We start from the raw sequence: 19,606 nt of genomic DNA, 5'->3' as shown, positions 1-19,606 counted from the left end.
GAGGAAGAAATGGTGTATAAAAAATTTTAAAAGCAAACATAGGCTGTCTATGGGCATTTTAGTCCTACAAATATTATTATGTTAATGTTCTGAAATTCATCTCTAACTTGTAATTTTAATAGAATTTGAGTTTAGTTATAGTCAATCCGAATGAGTTAAATTTCTAAATTAATTTTTAAACTCTTTTCAAACCAAACACATAAAAACATAAAAACAATTGAATTCTACCAACTTTTCAAAATTCATAAAAGAATAGTTGATGCCATAACCAATAGCCAAATGCACAAAGCCTAATAGCGGTTAAGTAATTTTACTCAGAAGCAACTTAATAGTAAATTGATCAAAATGGCAAGTAAATTTGCAGAATTTCATTTTCACACGACTAATAACGGTAAGGACACTATTTTCTCATCCTTATATATCCAAATCCATGTTCTACTAACAATCGACCTGCCCACCAAAACCTAATTCCTTGATATTAGCACATGACTTAATTACATAAGCAAAAGTCTATTTTGTACGTTTTACAGCAGCTAAAGAAGGTAAAACGTCTTTTACATAGCAAGGAAAAATGCCTAATATTATAAATTTGAGCTTGATTTTTGTCCGATTCTTTTTCGGCATTTTGGTGTACTGTGAACTAACTATTTTAAAATACACAAATTAATGATAATTATCAGTTTCACTTGATATTATATTTTTTTAATAACATATTTTTAGTATTTGTATATTAATTTTAAATTTATAACAGTTACATGTATTTAGATTACTATATAGTCTATTATAAATAGCAATTTAATAAAATTATAAATTGAAAGGGTAGAGGTAAATTGAATAAAATGTTAGAATCCATAAGGTAAAAATGTGTAATGTGGGCTTACTTAGGTTTGAGCCAACTAATGCTAAAATGATAGTATTAAACAATTAGCTGTCTAGCTTGTCACCCTTATATGTCCTTTGTGGATTTGATGTGCACTCAATGTGAGATTCCTAACAATAAAATTTATAACATATAAATATTTTTTTTCCAATGAAATTTAGATTTAAATAGAAGATTAATATAGTCTAATATAAAAATTAAATTTTTATTTTTTCAATCAATCAAATTAAAATCTTCAAAATATTTCTGTCAATCTACAAATTCAATAAGAGTATTTTAGGCAATCTCAATATCTTCCCATTCACACATACATACATACATACATATATATAATTATTTTGTTAAAATTTAGTAGGTTATAGATTGTGAGTAATAAAAATCACAAATTCTATGTTGGAACTAATTTGTAATGCATTCATGCTAAATTTATTTTATCCAAATGTATGTTATAAATGACAAACTCACCTATAAATATTGGCTTTAATTTACATGTGTTAATGCAAAAATTAGGAAATAATAGAATAGTCTATCTATTCTCAAAAAAAATAAAAAATTATCTCCTCTTTTGGTTATTATTGATATTAAAAATACATTGTCCTCTCCAATTTGTCCAACATCTCATAATAAATTCCAATGAATTGAAATATCTTTACATAGAAAAAAAATTGAGGTATTGGATGAAAATTAATTTTCATTATTTGGAAAATTTATAATTTTCTACATATGTATATGAACATATTAAAATGATTAGGATGCAATTGCTTCTACATACTTATTGAAAAAATTATACTAATAACTAATAATTGATCTTTTCTCCTCGGGTTTTTTTAATAGTGATAACTAAACGTTAACTTTTTTTTCTTCACCCTTCATCACAAACACAATCAGAGACTTCATTTAATAAAAAAGAATTAGTTAATATTTCAGCTCTTTTAATCAATTACCAACTCAATCATCCCAATATAAAAATTTTCTTAAAATGTTTATATGGGTGAATTTTGAAAAACTAGTTTAAATTTCTAGACAGCGTTAAATCTTTTAATTTTCTTTCAAACTAAAATTTATCTCTATCATTTAAATTTAATGGATAATTTTTTTTTAAAATTTTTAAATTTTAACATAAAAACTCTACTCGTGATTTCAAGAATATGAGCCTTAAGAGATACCAAACTGGTTTATCCTGCGTCATGAAAAAAAGATACAAAATCTTTCCAAGTGCATACATTGCTTAAGGAGATATTAAGAAATTTTTAATAAATATTAGATATGTGTTCAATTTTTGTAGTAAAAAACTATAAGTAAAATAAAATTATATTTGTAATAAAATGATATCATTCAAAGGGCATACATTACTTATGAAGGCATTGAAAAATATTAGATACGTGTTTGTTAAAATTGCCTTATAATTCTAAGATTCACACTACTAGTCCTTTGGTGGCTAAGAAACATGTTTTCATGTCTTCTACTAGTCTTTTGGTGGCTTCAATGTTGGTTCACATTACTAGTTTTTTGGTGGCTTCAATGTTTCACACTACTAGTCTTTTGGTGGCTAAGAAAATTCAATGTTGGTTGGCAATGTTGGTGAGCTAACTTGGACTAGGATGGCACATCTTCAACAATGGAAGGAAGACTTGAAATTTGTTCACATGGTGATACACCTCTATATAAGGCAACCTTGCTTGGAGCAAATTTATATCATCCAACAAGTGAAATTCATCCAAGAGAGAAATCCTCCAAGAGCATTTCTCTAAAACTATCCACTCTCTTCATATACCACCTTTTTCATTTATACACACTCTTACCATATTCATTGAGTGTAGTGAGGTGTTATCTTGAGTGTATTTTGTGTGGGTGTAAAATCACTTGTATCTCCATATTTTTCATAGTGCATTTACTTCTCTCTCTCGCCCCGTGGTTTTTTCCCTCTACATTGGAGGGTTTCCACGTAAATCTTGTGTCTCTTCCATTTATTATTTTACTTCTCATTTTATCATCAATTATCGAAACTAAATATTTATCCATTACCACGCTAAATTCCGCAACAAACTGGTATCAGAGCGTTGTAATTTATTTGGATTTCACAACATGGCTTCTGTCATGAAATTTGATGTTGAGAAGTTTGATGGAAAAATCAGTTTTGGCATTTGGCGAGTTCAGATGATGGCCGTTCTCACCCAGCATCGGTTGAAAAAGGCCCTTGCAGGAAAGGCGAAAAAGCCGAACACCATGTCGGATGAAGATTGGGAAGAGTTAGATGAAAAAGCCTTGTCAGCAATCCAACTTTGTTTATCCAAAGAAGTTCTGCGAGAGGTTATCAAGGAGGATACAGCTGCAGGTTTATGGCTTAAGTTGGAGTCATTGTATATGACGAAGAGTCTTGCCAACATTATTCGTCTCAAGGAGCGCCTCTATACCATTAAGATGGTCGAAGGTACACCCATTCAAACTCACCTTGATGAGTTTAATTCCATCATAGTTGATTTGGAAAATTTAGATGTTGAAATTAATGATGAAGATAAAGCTGTTTTGTTAGTTTGCTCACTCCCCCGATCTTACCGTAACTTTAAAGATATTATGTTATACGGTGGTAATGAGACCCTAACCTTTGATGATGTCAAACAAAATCTCTTGTCAAAAGAAAAATATGACTATGAGAATAATTCAAAGGATGAAGCTGAAGGGTTAATTGTTAGGGGGAGAACTATGGATCACAGTAGTAGCAGTAGAAGTAAATCCAGATCAAAGTCTAGAGGCCGAGATAATAAGAAATTTTGTCGCTATTGCAAGAAAAAGGGACATGTAATTTCAGAATGTTTAAGTTGAAAAATAAGCAGCAAAAGGGCGAAAACAATAATCAGAAAATTCAGAAAATTCAGCTGAAGCAAGTATTGCTCAAAAAGAGTCTGAAGGTGAAGTTTTGTCTGTTACTGATTTTGGAACTAGATCTAAAACGGAGTGGATTCTAGATTCTGCTTGTTCCTATCACATGTGTCCCCATAAAGATTGGTTTACCACTTATGAATCTGTTGATTGTGGTATTGTCTTAATGGGGAATAATGCTCAGTGTAAAGTTGTTGGAAAAGGAACAATTAGAATTAAAATGCATGATGGCATGATTAGAACTTTAACCGGTGTTAGACATGTTCCCGACTTGAAACGGAACCTTATCTCTCTTGGCACCCTGGAGTCCCTTGGGTGTAAATATGCAGCTGAAGGTGGAGTTCTAAAGGTCTCTAAAGGTGCCTTATTTTAATGAAAGCTAACAGATCTGGAAGCTTGTATGTGTTGCAGGGATCTACTGTTACAAGTTCTGCTGCTGTATCATTATCTATGTCAGATTCAGACGTCACAAAATTATGGCATATGCGACTTGGCCATATGAGTGAAAAAGGAATGACCATCCTGAGCAAGAAGGTCTTTTGTGCGGTCAGAATACCGGTAGGTTGGAGTTCTGTGAACATTGCATTCTCGGTAAACAGAAAAGATTAACTTTCGGTACCGGAATTCATAGAACCAAAGGTACTCTTGACTATATTCATTCAGATCTTTGGGGACCCTCACGTGTTCCTTCAAAAGGAGGACATCGTTACATGCTGACCATCATTGATGATTTTTCTCGTAAAGTCTGGGCTTATTTTTTAAAGCACAAAGATGAAGTTTTTTCCACCTTTTAAGAAGTGGAAGATTTTGATGGAAAACCAGACAGGGAAGAAGGTCAAGCGACTCAGGACCGATAATGGTCTAGAATTTTGTGGAGGTGATGTCAACGCATTCTGCGAAAATGAAGGCATTGTGAGACACCGTACAGTTGTCGGTACGCCTCAACAAAATGGAGTTGCAGAACGGATGAACAGGACACTAATGAGAGAGTTCGTTGCATGCCTCTAATGCTGTCTTGCCTAAAGAATTTTGGGCCGAAGCTGCATCTACCGCATGTTATTTGGTGAATCGTTCCCCACACACATCACTCGACTTCAAGATTCCAGAGGAAGTTTGGTCAGGTGATTCGAAGAAAAACCGACGAGAAGGGTGGAGCTGAAATACCAACTCCTAGCAAAGAGAATATTTCCTCATCTCCGATCCACATCGGAGGTTCCTGATTCCACTGAACCAGATCATCATGAAGACTATTCTATTGCTAGAGATAGACCCAGGAGAGAAATCAAACGGCCCTGAAAGATATAATGAAGGGAATTTGGTTGCTTATGCTCTTGCCGTTGCAGAGGATACAGTTGAAGGTGGAGAACCCACACATACTCTGAAGCAATCTTATGTCCTAATTCTTCTGAGTGGCAAGTTGCGATGCAAGACGAAATTGAATCTCTGCACAAGAATGATACTTGGCAGTTGGTGAAATTGCCAAAAGGCCAAAGAGTTGTAGGCTGTAAATGGGCCTATAAGAAGAAAGAAGGCAATCCCGGAGTTGAAGATGCAAGATATAAAGCACGTTTAGTTGCTAAAGGCTACACTCAAAAACATGGTGTAGACTTTAATGAAGTGTTTTCTCCTGTTGTTCGTCACACTTCTATACGTGTACTTCTTGCCCTTGTTGCCTTGCAGGATCTTGAATTAGAACAACTTGATGTCAAGACTGCTTTCTTACATGGAGAGCTCGAGGAGCAGATTTATAGCAACAACCAGAAGGATTTGTTGTTCCTGGAAAAGAAGACTACGTTTGTCACTTGAAGAAGTCTCTTTATGGACTAAAACAGTCCCCTAGACAGTGGTACAAAAGGTTTGATTCCTTTATGGTTGAACATGGGTATTGTCGTAGTCAGTATGATAATTGTGTTTATCACAAGAAGTTTTCAGATGGATCTTTTGTCTACTTATTGTTATATGTTGATGACATGCTAATTGCTGCTCGTGATAAGTCACTAATCAAAGAATTGAAAGATCAGTTGAGCAGTGAATTTGAGATGAAAGATCTTGGTGCTGCAAAGAAAATTCTTGGTATGGAGATTCATAGAGAACCGATCAGCTGGAAAATTGTATTATCTCAAAGAAATTACATTGAGAAGGTTCTTGAGAGATTCAACATGAATAACTCAAAACCTGTGAGTACTCCTCTTGCAGCTCATTTTAAATTATCATCTGATTTCTGCCCTCAGTCTAATGAAGAGAAAGAGCAATTGTCACATGTGCCCTATTCTAGTGCAGTTGGTAGTCTTATGTATGCTATGGTATGTACTAGACCTGATCTTGCACAGGCAGTTAGTGTTGTGAGCAGGTATATGAGTATCCAGGTAAAGAACATTGGCAAGCAGTTAAATGGATATTTCGCTACTTGAAAGGTTCTGTGGACACTGGATTGGTTTTTGATAGGAATAAGGTGACACCGAATATTATTGTTGGATATGTTGACTCTGATTATGCAGGTGATCTTGATAAGAGAAGGTCTTTGTCAGGTTATGTATTTACTTTATGCAATTCTGCCATTAGCTGGAAAGCTAGCCTCCAGTCCATTGTGGCACTGTCAACTACGGAGGCAGAATATATTGCAATCACGGAAGGAGTCAAAGAAGCAATCTGGTTAAGAGGTTTGGTTACTGATCTTGGTTTAACCCAAGATGTTTGTTACTGTATTTTGTGATAGTCAAAGTGCTATTCATTTAACTAAAAATCAGATGTATCATGAAAGGACCAAGCACATTGATGTGAGGCAGTATTTTATTCGGGATGTTGTGGCAGATGGGAAGATCATCGTGAAGAAAATGCTACAACTCATAATCCTGCGGATATGCTCACGAAACCAGTTCCAAATCTCAAGTTCAAGCATTGCTTGGACTTGATCGGTGTTCACAAATTCTAAAGGCCCTTTGGGGCATGGCGAGAAAGGAATATGCACATCATTTATAAGGAGATCATCTTAGAATTTAAGTCAAGGTGGAGATTGTTAAAATTGCCTTATAATTCTAAGATTCACACTACTAGTCCTTTGGTGGCTAAGAAACATGTTTTTCATGTCTTCTACTAGTCTTTTGGTGGCTTCAATGTTGGTTCACATTACTAGTTTTTTGGTGGCTTCAATGTTTCACACTACTAGTCTTTTGGTGGCTAAGAAAATTCAATGTTGGTTGGCAATGTTGGTGAGCTAACTTGGACTAGGATGGCACATCTTCAACAATGGAAGGAAGACTTGAAATTTGTTCACATGGTGATACACCTCTATATAAGGCAACCTTGCTTGGAGCAAATTTATATCATCCAACTAAGTGAAATTCATCCAAGAGAGAAATCCTCCAAGAGCATTTCTCTAAAACTATCCACTCTTTTCATATACCACCTTTTTCATTTATACACACTCTTACCATATTCATTGAGTGTAGTGAGGTGTTATCTTGAGTGTATTTTGTGTGGGTGTAAAATCACTTGTATCTCCATATTTTTCATAGTGCATTTACTTCTCTCTCGCCCCGTGGTTTTTTCCCTCTACATTGGAGGGTTTCCACGTAAATCTTGTGTCTCTTCCATTTATTATTTTACTTCTCATTTTATCATCAATTATCGAAACTAAATATTTATCCATTACCACGCTAAATTCCGCAACAGTGTTCAACTTTTTTTCTTTTTAATATTTCTTTTCCTTTTTTCTTTACAACTTGTCTACCCTGCTATTGCAATATTCATAGATTGTTATAGTTCCGGTAAATTAGACTCTTTATTATTGTATACCTTGAAAATAGATGGAGAATCATATGCCAAGGGAAGCGAGGTCCTAATAATAATAATGTGTACCTGCGGAAAAATCAAATCAAAATCCCGAGCTTATCGCTATAGGCTATAGCTAGAAGAGGAGCTTGAATATCTATTTGGAGCTTCATTTATGACATTTACCTTGCCACCAATTTCCTCTAGAAGCACCATCTGAATTGTTTCCATTAGGATCATCTTCTCCTCCAACTTTCTTGAACTAATCCATTCACAAAGCACATTAGTAGATTTGCTTGATGCATAATCTAAATTATTGGTGTGCTGATAATAACACAGGCTATCTACTATTCAAGGCTTACTAGGGATACGATCCGGAAATATTATGACCATTTGGATGCTGAGAATAATTATCTTGCCCACCGTAGTAAAGTGATATTGAATTTAGATGATATGGTTCTGCTCTTTCTTCCATAAAATTGAGTTTCTGTCCTTATTATGCATGTTATGGTTTGCAGCCTCACTAGTCATAGCTGTATTGTTAAATAAAATTCAAAATATATAAGCAGTTTTCTCCAAGCTTTTTGCTCAATGCATAAATTTTGATAAATATTTAGCATTTCACTATAAACAAGTGATGATCAATTCAAGAAAATGCAGGGAAATGGAAATCATACTTCTTTCAAGTTCTTGACTATATAACGATATAGAACAGGGCTAATATCACTAACCTGGAGCTCCTTGTTTTGTGTTCCAACCATGATTTCCAGAGCACTGCTTTCGTAAAACCCGAACAATCAAGAACAAAGTTCAGATGTAAATTATCATTCGTCTAATAATCTCGTGGTCGAACACCTACACTTTGTTCGGAAAGGAGAGGGAGGAAAATAATGAGAAATTGTTAATTTTATTTTCATAGTTATTTTACACCCTTGTGTTTGGATTTGGATAACGACGAAGGAAAGAAAATAAATTCATTTTTCTTTGTCTCGAAAGGACAAAATTAGGGGAGAAAAAAAATGTCATTATTAATATTTTAACATTTTAACCTCATTTATCCTTTTAACAATATATCCTATTTTTTTAAGTACCCGAACCGAGCAACTTCCAAGTTATAAAACTGTATAAACCTTCCCTTCCCTCCCCATATTCCAAATTATAAAACTGTACACTCAACGAGCAAAAACATATCGAAAGCCTGACAAGAAATTTAAGTTTCATAATGTAAGTAAATGCTCTAACTACACCATAGATGGAGGTGGAAAGATAGAAGCAAAGATTCCAGTTGAAGAAGTTGGTGGGGCCTCTTTTGTGCCAAAAAGATCAGCTGTGAAAGAAGAAGAAGAAGAAGAAGAATTTCCTTCTTAGAGTCCAATAATGTTGCCTTTTCTGTACCTTGACTAACTAACCAACTACACTAACAACCAGTCTCCAAGAAACACTACAAGTTTATAAAACAGAAGAAGGAAGAAATCTAAATAATCAATTATGTTATATATATATATATATATATATATATATATATATATATATAGCTCTACAGACTACACCAGTGCCGCCCATTTGCCTATCATCAACAAGAAAAAAGGAAAAAAGAAAGAAAGCTCACTCTTTTATTTTATTTTTGTAATTAATATATCCTTCTTTTTTTTTTTTTTTTTTAAGGAAATCTGACATGGGATTTTTTTTTTTTTTTTTCTTCTGCAATTCTCACATTCTCTTCTTCTCTCTTGCAAAATATAATATCCTACTTCCACCACCACCACCATGATCATCATCTTTTTCTCAAGAAATGCAAATGGATAAGTGCAACGTGGCTTCCACGTGTCATCCTAATTGGACAAGCCAATGAGTGACGTGTGTCCTGTAATGGATAATTGCAATTTTGCAACGTCCTTTGTTTTGTAGAGTCACATAAACTTCAACAACTCAAATTACCCCAAATCTCTAAAAGTAAGAAGTTTCATTTTTTTTTTTTTTCCTTGTTTTAATTTTATTCTCATCATCATTTCCTAACCAATTAATGGTGCTTCCTAAAAGTAACTTTATTGAATATTAATTCTAAGCAAGCATAACCATGGATTGATTTTAAATTGGAATCGAATTGGTTAGTCGGAAAGGAACTGTAGTCAATAATTTTTTATTTCCAATTGAAATTCAAACCATATGCTACAATTGATCTCGATTCTTATTTTTTAGAATTAAAATTTACCCAATTCTGATTAGAACCGCAAGCCAAAAAAATATTTTTTTATTATTTATTTATGTTACAAAACTAAAAAATTGAAAAAAATGAAATAACAAAAACAATCTAAAAAGGTGATGCTTGCGTTCAAAACTACAATTCTAGAACCATTAAGTCAATTTTTATTTCACTATTCCTTAAAATTGAAGTAAAAGTTCTAGAACCATATGCATATCCAACTTGAAGATTTTAAGGGGGAGATAGAGATTTCAAGAAATCTACGGTCTTGATTGATCCAAAACAAGATAATTAGATAAGGTTTGTTTTTCCACTCAACATCCCTTTGATGTGGATGATTGCCTTCAATTGGATAAACTTTTAGGTAGACTCACCCTCTCATGTCATCTATGTACCCAACTAATAAAATAATGTCAAATCAGCAGCTATATTTTTTTTTATCGTCTCACGTTAGTAGCTTTTAAACCAATGTTTTCTATCTCTAACTAAAAGGGAAACGTGAAAAAATAGTAAATTAGAAAAAATAAACTGCTGATTTGACTTTATTTCATTAAATGGGTACATAGATGACGTGTTAGACTGAATTTATATAAGAATTTCTCCTTCATTTGTCAAACTATAAATACTTTCTTCCTATACCAACATGCCATTCAAATCCAGATCTACCTAATTCATAAAGGCCAAGCAATTGCACTTTCTCCCCTTTTTTTTTTTTTTTTTTGAATTTTTTAATAATTAGAAAAATAAAAGAATTCATAAATTATATTTCTTTTTCTTTTTCCTCTATCGAATGAACGTTGTAGTCTTCATGACGGCGGGTGGAAATTTTACGGTTAAAAAAATTCGAATTTAAGATCTATCACTATTTATATAAGTGGAAGACTAATTAAACACGCTTAATTGGATAGCCAAACTCTGATGGTCAAAAGAACTCGAACTTAAAACTTCTCACTACCAGTATAAATGGTAAACTAACTAGACTATACTTGATTTGTCATTCAATAACAAGATATTTTCTTTTTATTTGAAAATGTATTTTAGAGTGATAAATTCAATCATCAAAGAACTTATTCTTTGGAATAAAGTTCTTCCAAATCATATTTTTGATAAATGTAACTAATATTTGAAGTGGGGTTTCCAAACTGTAACAAGATTCCACTTTGAAACAACAGTTAATACAATTATTGGATTAATTTGATAAGAATCATCCAATCATTAACGTAAAGCCTAATACGAAACTCCTTGATTGGCTTGGCGGCTCACTTGCATTTGAGATAGAGTTATTCGGTGAAATTAATTATTTTGGTAGTTGTAAGTTATTTTAGTAGCTGTTAACTGTTTAAGTAGTTTTTCATGAAACGTTAAAGCTAAATATTATATAGGTTAACTTTTCACAAAATACTATTTTAATCTCTAAAAACTAATTCAAACATCATGATATCGAATAATATAAAAAAAAGCGTTTAATATTTTAACCGATCAAAATGTTAAACATTACCTTAAAAAGTTGTATGGCAAAAAGCTTTGCTAATATGGGTCATTTTTCCACGTGATTAGATATTGGAAGGTGGTGTTTGGTTAGGGAAATACAAGCAACCTCCTCCTTCGTGTAGTTTATCCAAAACTTGGGGATATAAAAATGATTCCAATATTCCTAATCACCTTCCAAAAAATAAAAAATAAAAAATAAGATGTCTCCATTCCACAAGATAAACTTGTTTTCACACTTTTTATATATATGATCTATATTATATATAAATATAAGAACACGAGAATAATAAAATTTTCGATATTGCTTTTAATGAAGTTTAAATATTCTAAAATAACTTTAGTTATAATCAATTAGAAAATTATATTTTATTAGTTGATTGGATATAATTTATTAAATTTTTTTAAATAAATATAAATAGATAATTAAGCATTTAAAATTTAAAATTTATCTTTTTTAATTTATTTTTTAATAATAAATATGATAATCAGACATCTAAAAATTTTTATATTTTACTTTTCAAAATTATTTTTTAAATATACGATTCCGTTTTTCTTATAATTTAAAATTTAAAATATTTATTTATGAGAGAGATAGAAAAACAAAATAGTATATTTTTCACAATATTCTTTTTCTTTGTGTTGGTATAATTTGATTGGATATATTTTTTAAAAATAAATTTTCAAGTAGTAGAATACACATATATAATTAAGCCTTTCAAATTTCAAATTTTTAATTTAAAATTAATTTTTGTAAAAAATGAACATATGTGTGTGCGATGACCAATAGTTGAAAATTTTAATTTTAAAATATAAATAATATTTTATTATTATATCTATATGTCTATAGATATGGAAACTTATTTATTAGGATGATATTATAGAATTATACTATATAATTATACTAAATTTTAGATAAATGATGATATAAATTAAACTGAAATGTGTGTATATATACATACTGCTATTTTATTAATTGACCGTTATATTAGCATTAACTTTGTATGGAGTTTTGTTTAACACTATAAAATGTAAATAGTATAAGATAAAAATTATAATCAATATTTAATATTAAAAATAAAAACAAGTATAAATAATAAGTCATTAAAAGTGGCAACTAAAAGTGAACAATAACATAAAAATTAAAACGAGTACAAATAACGAGTATAGGCAATGTATAACGCATGTCATATAAAGACTAATATAAATAAAAGTGAGAATTAAAGGAAAAATTTCATAGATTGACAAAAGATTTTAATGGTAATTTCATTTGATTAGTTATATTAGTTTTGTATTTAAATTTAAATTTTACTGGGTAAAAACTAAAAATAAAAAATTACTGAAAGAAAATAAAAAATCTTAATAGTGTACAAAATAATTATAGATTTAATAAAGTACAACATTTAATAGAATCTCGAATTGGGATGGGTTTCTCTCACTTTTGGCATAGCGGGCCCGGCAGCTATTAGCTTAGTGGTAGATAGGGGTGGCCAAAATCCGATTTTTGAAACCAGAACCATCGGTTTTGAACCGGTGGGAACCGAAATTGGTGAGAACCGGAACTGGTCTGAACCAAAATAAAATCGATTCAAATTGGTTCGGTTCCGGTTCCACTAGTTTTGGAACCGTGAACCGGCGGTTCTAGCTCCAGTCGGAACCGACGGTTCTAGTTCTATCTGAAACCGGTCGGAACCATCCAAAACCGGCCAGAATCGGTCTGAAACCGGCCCGAACCGTCGATTTTTGAACCATTGAGGAACCAGAACCAAACAGAAACCGTTCGGTTCCAAACCGTAACCGAAACCATTAATTTTCGGTTCGGTTCCGGAACCGTGGCCACCCCTAGTGGTAGAGTGTGCCCTTGACAATTGCATCGTTGTGTCTGGACTGTGAGAGCTCTCAACTAATGGCAGAGTTAGAAATATTTTTCAGTGGAGTCATTTATTTATTTTGATTTTTAGTTGAGCAATTTGCATTAAAATTCTAAAATTTTTCATTTAATATATATTTTTATTTTTTATCAATTTAATCCTGTTTTATAAATTTTTTTTAAAAAATTGAATAGGTCAATTGACTCCACAACACATACTATGGCGCCACCCCCTGCTCCGAGCCACATGGATAGTTCAATATGCTCATCAGCGCCTAACCCTGAGATATGGATCATCCAAGACATATTAGCATGGCGTACTTCTCATATTCAAATCGGAGTTTGAAATCAAACTTCTCCCTAAGAGGATAAATAGCGCGATTCATGTGAGATCCAATTATTTAAATTTTTATTCACTCATAGGATCCGGTAGTTCGAGTACATCCCTTATTAATGTATGGACAGTTATCTCTGGAGTATGCGGGTTTAAGTTTCGGCCTTAATTGAAAAATAAAATGGAGCACCTAAGATCGTATTTTCACATATCAAAAACCAAGAGATCGCCTACACACGCACACACTTTTTATGTATTCAAGGTTTATTAACTTTCCATTATTAATAGAATTATTATTCTGAATCGTTGATATATTAATTTTAATTTGATATTAATATTATTCTATATGCTATATTCGTTATCAATTGTTATTCAACTTTCACTTTCAAATTTTTTGAATTTTACTTTGTCTTTATACATAAAATATTATAGTCTTAAAGTTTAACCATCATTTCATAGTCTTAAAGTTTAACCATCATTTCATGTATTTACTTTTTAACTTGTGTCCACTCACATAAGTTGATTTAATTTAATTTTATTATAATTACTATTGTTTATTTTCATTAGAAAATCATCATTTTTTATAAAAATAACTATTATTGTTTTTATCGTTGAGGGAATATTTTATAATTCTATATAATAAAATTAAACTTTGTAAATTGTTATGATTTTTTTTCAATTTCTATATTTATGACTATTAATTTTTATTCAAGTTTTATAGACAAAAAATATGAGTACGAAAGAAAATCAAATTGTCATAAATATCTTGTACTTATAAATTGTTTTTGTAATTTTATTAATTATTGTGTTTTTTTTTTTTTGAGAATTAAAATTAATGGTATTTTAAAAAATTATTGGTATTTAAGAACATTTATTGAATGTGTTTGTTTCTTTTTTTTTTTACACATGGAAGGCTCAATAGACCAGAATAATAATATTTTGGATCACACAACAGGAGGCAACTCCCCTTTACATAATAGTCATCAAGTTAGTAATAACTTTTTATGGTAGAGAGGATTTGAACCCGTGATTTCTGACGTCCTACATCTTTTATAAAAGACAGAAAGACTAATCAGACAACATATTTATTTCTTATTTTAGATATTTATTATTTAATTTTGTTAGGAAAAATATGAACAAAATTTATCATTCAAAAAATATTAATTAATACTTTTAATTTGCGTGAAATGAGCCTATACTCGTGGGGACGAAGAGAGTTTAAAAAGAAAAAAGAGCTAACTCAAAAATTTAAAAAAAAAAAAAAAAAACACAAGAAGAAGAAAGAAAAAAGAGCAGATCCAATATTCCCAGTCAATCATCTTTCTTGCCAAAATGCATACAAGTACAAAAAAAATTATTATTTTTAAAAACGTGGGCGGCAGGATTCGAACCTGCGCGGGCAGAGCCCACATGATTTCTAGTCATGCCCGATAACCACTCCGGCACGCCCACTTGATTTGTTAGCATAGCTCAAAATATATAATATATTGTGCATTTTCCTTTCCCCTCAGAGCTCCTAATGCCCTTGTATGAATATTGGGATTTTCCTATGTTATATAATTTTAAAATGTTTCCAAGTAAATCTTTATTGAAATAATGATGTGAGATAGGTTCAAAATGGAATTATGGAATGTGAATAAAGAAAAACAAAGGTGATTCAAAAAGTAAAATGATATTTTTTAAATTCAATAGAGGCTTTTATAGACCGAAATAATATTGTAGGCTACACAATAGGAGTAGTATTCCCATTGGCTCACCAAACTGGTTATTAATTAAATCTTGTTATCGTGATTATTAAAGCTGCAAAATTAACCACGCTGAGCTTTGACTTATTTCTTTTATTAAATTAATCTTGAACTTGGATTTGGATTTAAAGTTGATTTATTAGTTAAATGAGCTAGATTGACGCTACAAACTTCACGGAGAATATTAGAACTCAAAATAAATCAATTTACGACAAAGTATTTAATAAAATGTTCAAGATCTGATATTGTACTTTTCTAAATTTTATTTTGAAGAAATAAATAGTTTCTGATTGTCACAAAAAACCTTGTGATAAGCAAAATAGTAAAGGTGCAATTAGTGATCAAGATTAATGTATTGTGAAAAAAACAGAAAGAATTCAATAAGACCAAGATTGATGTATTGATCATAAATAGAGTAGAGAAATTAAAGACAAACATCAATTTTTTAGAGTAGTTGAAAGATTTATATAATGAAACTGTTTATGTTGAAGATCCTCCTACTTCTTGCATGAGTTGATCTATTTCGCTTATTTTGTTGATTTCATGTCAAACAAATTATGGAGAAACAGAATCTAAAAAGTAGATGGTAATAAAAAGATTGATATTCCAAATAATGAAATGAAAATTAGTTTTACTCTAATATCTCAAATAAGTTTGACCGTTTAGAAATTAAAAAGGATAATATATTTTATATATATAAAAAATAATAAAATGGGTAGGATACTATTCTATTAATCTCTAATTTTTTACATGGCAAAACAAAAACTCCATCATGTAACACCTAATTCTAATAATTATTGTCAAAAATAGTTTTATAGTTCAATTTGTCATTTATAACATACAATTAAAATAAAATAAATTTAGCATTGATGCATTACAGATTAGTTACACCACAGAGAGTTTCATGATTTTTATTTTTTCACAACTTGTAACCTACAAAACTATAACATGAAATAGTTATGTACAAGTTAATAATATTAATTAATTAATTAATTAATAACTCATTAATTGCATGTGTGACGATTCAATAAATGCACATATTCTAACAATCATATATAAGATTTTTTTTTTTCTTTTTATAATTGCATCAAAGTGAACATCTAGATGGATTTAATATATATATATATATATATATATATATATATATATATATATATACACTTGTAATTGGTTATATATTTGGAAAAATAACTATGCATTAACGATTAATATTTGTATATTGCCTGTAAGAAAAATTGAAAAAAGTCTTGTTGTTATTGTTTTTTTCAAAATCCTAAGAAAGAAAGCCTTAAAGATAGTAATCATCTCCTTCACGTAGAACCTATATAAGGAGCTTTTGTAAATGGTAAGGCAGTTATGGAGGTTGAAGTTAGGGTACGTAACTGCAAGAAAGATCATAGGAATAATGAAGAGGGTTACTACTTATGGCGACCGAACCGAACCATGTAAATTTGGCTTTTATACTATGTAAATTAAGAGAGAATACAAAATATAAATAAGAAAACTTTTAAAAAGGATATCGATATATATATGACATGTTTTTTCTAATTATACAAAAATATTGCATTAAGTTTCATTTTTATACTTAAAATATGTAGAGTTTTGTAGTTAAATGAAAATAATTTATTAAAAAACTAAAGAAAAGTTTTTTAAATGTAATTTATTAATAATATCAAGAATTACAAACACTCATATATTCTAGATATGGAAGTTTGCTGTTAGTAGCTAATAGAGTTTGTTGATCTTTTAACGAAAGAAAATAATTCATATTCTTTTGAATGATGAAATTAAAAAAAAAAAAAAGATTTATCTACTCGGAATTGATTTTGACAAAAGATATAAATCGTTATAGCAGCATTTAGTCCATTAATTGATTTGGATAACAAAATAATAACTTCGCTGGATCTTTTATAGTTGGATTATTTTTCCAAGAATTTGCAATATATGACAAACACAGATGAGTTTCTGCTGCTATTCGCTAATAGAATCAATTGAGCAACATGCCGCACTATGAAGCTCCATTAATCGAAGATCCACACCTCCAAATCAAGATCTAAAGTCTCTAACCAAATAAAGTCAAATATCATATCTTTATTCAATAATAAATTCTCATAAAGAATAGACAAAAAAAATTCAAATATGGAGAAAACGCAACAATAGCAAAAAAAAAAAAAAAAAAAAAAAAGACAGATATGTGATAGGAAAAACAGTTTTGTGTTTATTAAAGTGAATAAAAAATGAAAAGCAAAAAAAGATGAAACGAGATAAAAAGTAGAAAGTAGTGAACGCTGTTTAAACTAAAATTAGGTTCAAAAACTAGAGAGAAAAAGAGAGAAGGGAAAGGGAATAAGGTTCTAAATTATTTGTCTAAACAATCAAGTAAAGTTTTAATATACATCATTTCTTATATTTTACTGCATAATTTTTTATTTTAAATATCATTTTTAATAATATTTAAAAAATAATAATTCGTTCACGTATCTAAAATATTCTCTTCAAGACTCTTTTATGTCGTTTATCCCAAAATCATATTTGATTTTTAAATATTTAATATATTATATTTTTAAATATTTAATATATTAGATTTTGAATTTCTTGTTCCTAGTTTCAAATTAAAATTGTATATTCTAATTCTAGTTATATTTATTAACAATATGTCAATTATATCATATTTTTGTCTAATAATTTTTCCATTTTTATTTTATATATATATATATGTGTGTGTGTGTACAATCTTCTATAATTTTCTCAATTTATATTATTTATAGATTAATTAATGACTTCCAAAGAAGAATGTTGAGAGGTACACAAACTTAATAATCCATCATAAATTTGAATTTTGTTATTTTGTTTAGTTTAATTTCTTTCTGTGGAGGGATCAGTTGACATAATGTTTCTTTATGTAAAATGAGTTGACAGAGAATTTTTTGTTTATTGATTAATCTCGTTATTATGGTTGGTAGGGTTGTAAAAGTAACTGCATTAAGTTTTGACTCTGTATATTTTATTAATCTAATATTGAACCTGGAGTTGGGATTGAATTTGATTTGTTGGTTAAATGAGATAGATTAATGCTAGAACTTCATGGAGAAGCTTAGAAAAACTAAACAATCAGATACAAAGAATATCATCGATTACTAGTTCCATGATTCGAATACACATCAACTCTCGGGCTCCACTATTATATGTTACATTCAAATAGATTTAGATTGGATCAAATCGTTTTTTTTTTTATCTTTTATCTTAATGCAAAAGAGAAAAAGACTTCATGGCTCGTTTAGGAATAACCAATTCATGGGGTGGTTGGAGTATCGCAGGAGGAACTATAATTTATTTATTAAAATATTTAAAATTTGATATCATATTTTTGCAAATTTTATTTTGAAGAAATAAAAGAGAAATAAATAGTTTATGGTTGTCACCAAGCACCTAGTGATAAGAAAAAATATCAATGAAGGTGAGATTAGCGATCAAAATTAGTGTCCGGTCAAAAAAAGGGAAGAAATAGAGATCAAAATTGATGCATTTATGATATATAGAGTAGAGAAATCAAAGAAAAAGATCAATTTTATGAGAGTGGTAGAAAGATTATATAAGAAATTGTAGGTTGAAGATGCTCGTAATTCTGGTAGAGAGACAAAATTGAAAAATTAGATGGTAAAAAAAAGATTTATTTTCCAAATAATGGAAATTAGTTTTACTCTAATATCTCAAGTAATATGATGATCCGCAAATTAAAGAGTATAATATATATTTTTATCTTTAAAAAATAATAAAAAAAAAAGATGGGATACTATTCTTCTAATCCCTGATTTTTTACATAACAAAACAAGCAAAACAAACACTCTACCATATAACACCCAATTCGTACAATTACTGTTGTTGTATAAGTCAATTTATCATTTTTAACATGCAATTGAATTAAAATAAATTTAGCATGGATGCAATACAGATTAGTTACAACACATAAAGTTCGTTGTTTTTATTTTTTTCACAATTTATAACCTACAATATTTTAACATGAAATGGTTATGTTATGTACAAATTGATAATATTAACTAATTAATTAATAGCTCATTGCATGTGTGACGATTCAATAAATGCAAATATTCTAACTAGAATATGAATAAGTTTTTTTTTTTTTTAATTACATCTAGATGGATTTAGAAATTAGAATATTTACTCTAAAACAATACCATAATTGGTTAAATATTTGGAAAATAACTATCCATTAATGATTAAGTTTGTCAGATACATATCCGTATAAATGTATCCCACGTAAGGCTAAAAAGAGACAATGCACTCAACTTTTGATCAAAGATGGCAATAATAGCATTTACACGGAAGGGTAAAAGAGACAATGCCCTACTCTCGTCTTCCCATCATTTCACTTCCTTTGAGTGATCTAAATCCGAAAGCACTACTGTATTCTAAA

At 30.0% G+C, this 19,606-nt stretch overlaps 1 non-coding gene and 1 pseudogene across 1 annotated transcript; both read right to left on the bottom strand.

Moving 5' to 3' along the window:
• Positions 1–7,581: 7,581 nt before the first annotated feature.
• Positions 7,582–9,094, bottom strand: LOC149496080 (uncharacterized; annotated as a pseudogene).
• Positions 9,095–14,796: 5,702 nt separating this feature from the next.
• TRNAS-AGA (transfer RNA serine (anticodon AGA)) lies at positions 14,797–14,878 on the bottom strand. Its single transcript has one exon. It is a non-coding gene; the product is annotated as a tRNA-Ser (tRNA).
• Between the last annotated feature and the right edge of the window lie 4,728 nt (positions 14,879–19,606).

Source organism: Jatropha curcas, chromosome 5 (assembly GCF_041381405.1).
Source record: "Jatropha curcas cultivar XTBG-Jc1 chromosome 5, XTBG_Jcur_1.0, whole genome shotgun sequence".
NCBI classification, from domain to species: Eukaryota; Viridiplantae; Streptophyta; class Magnoliopsida; order Malpighiales; family Euphorbiaceae; genus Jatropha; species Jatropha curcas.
The sequence above is the reverse complement of the archived record's forward strand: the minus strand, read 5'-3'. Positions and strand labels throughout refer to the sequence as shown.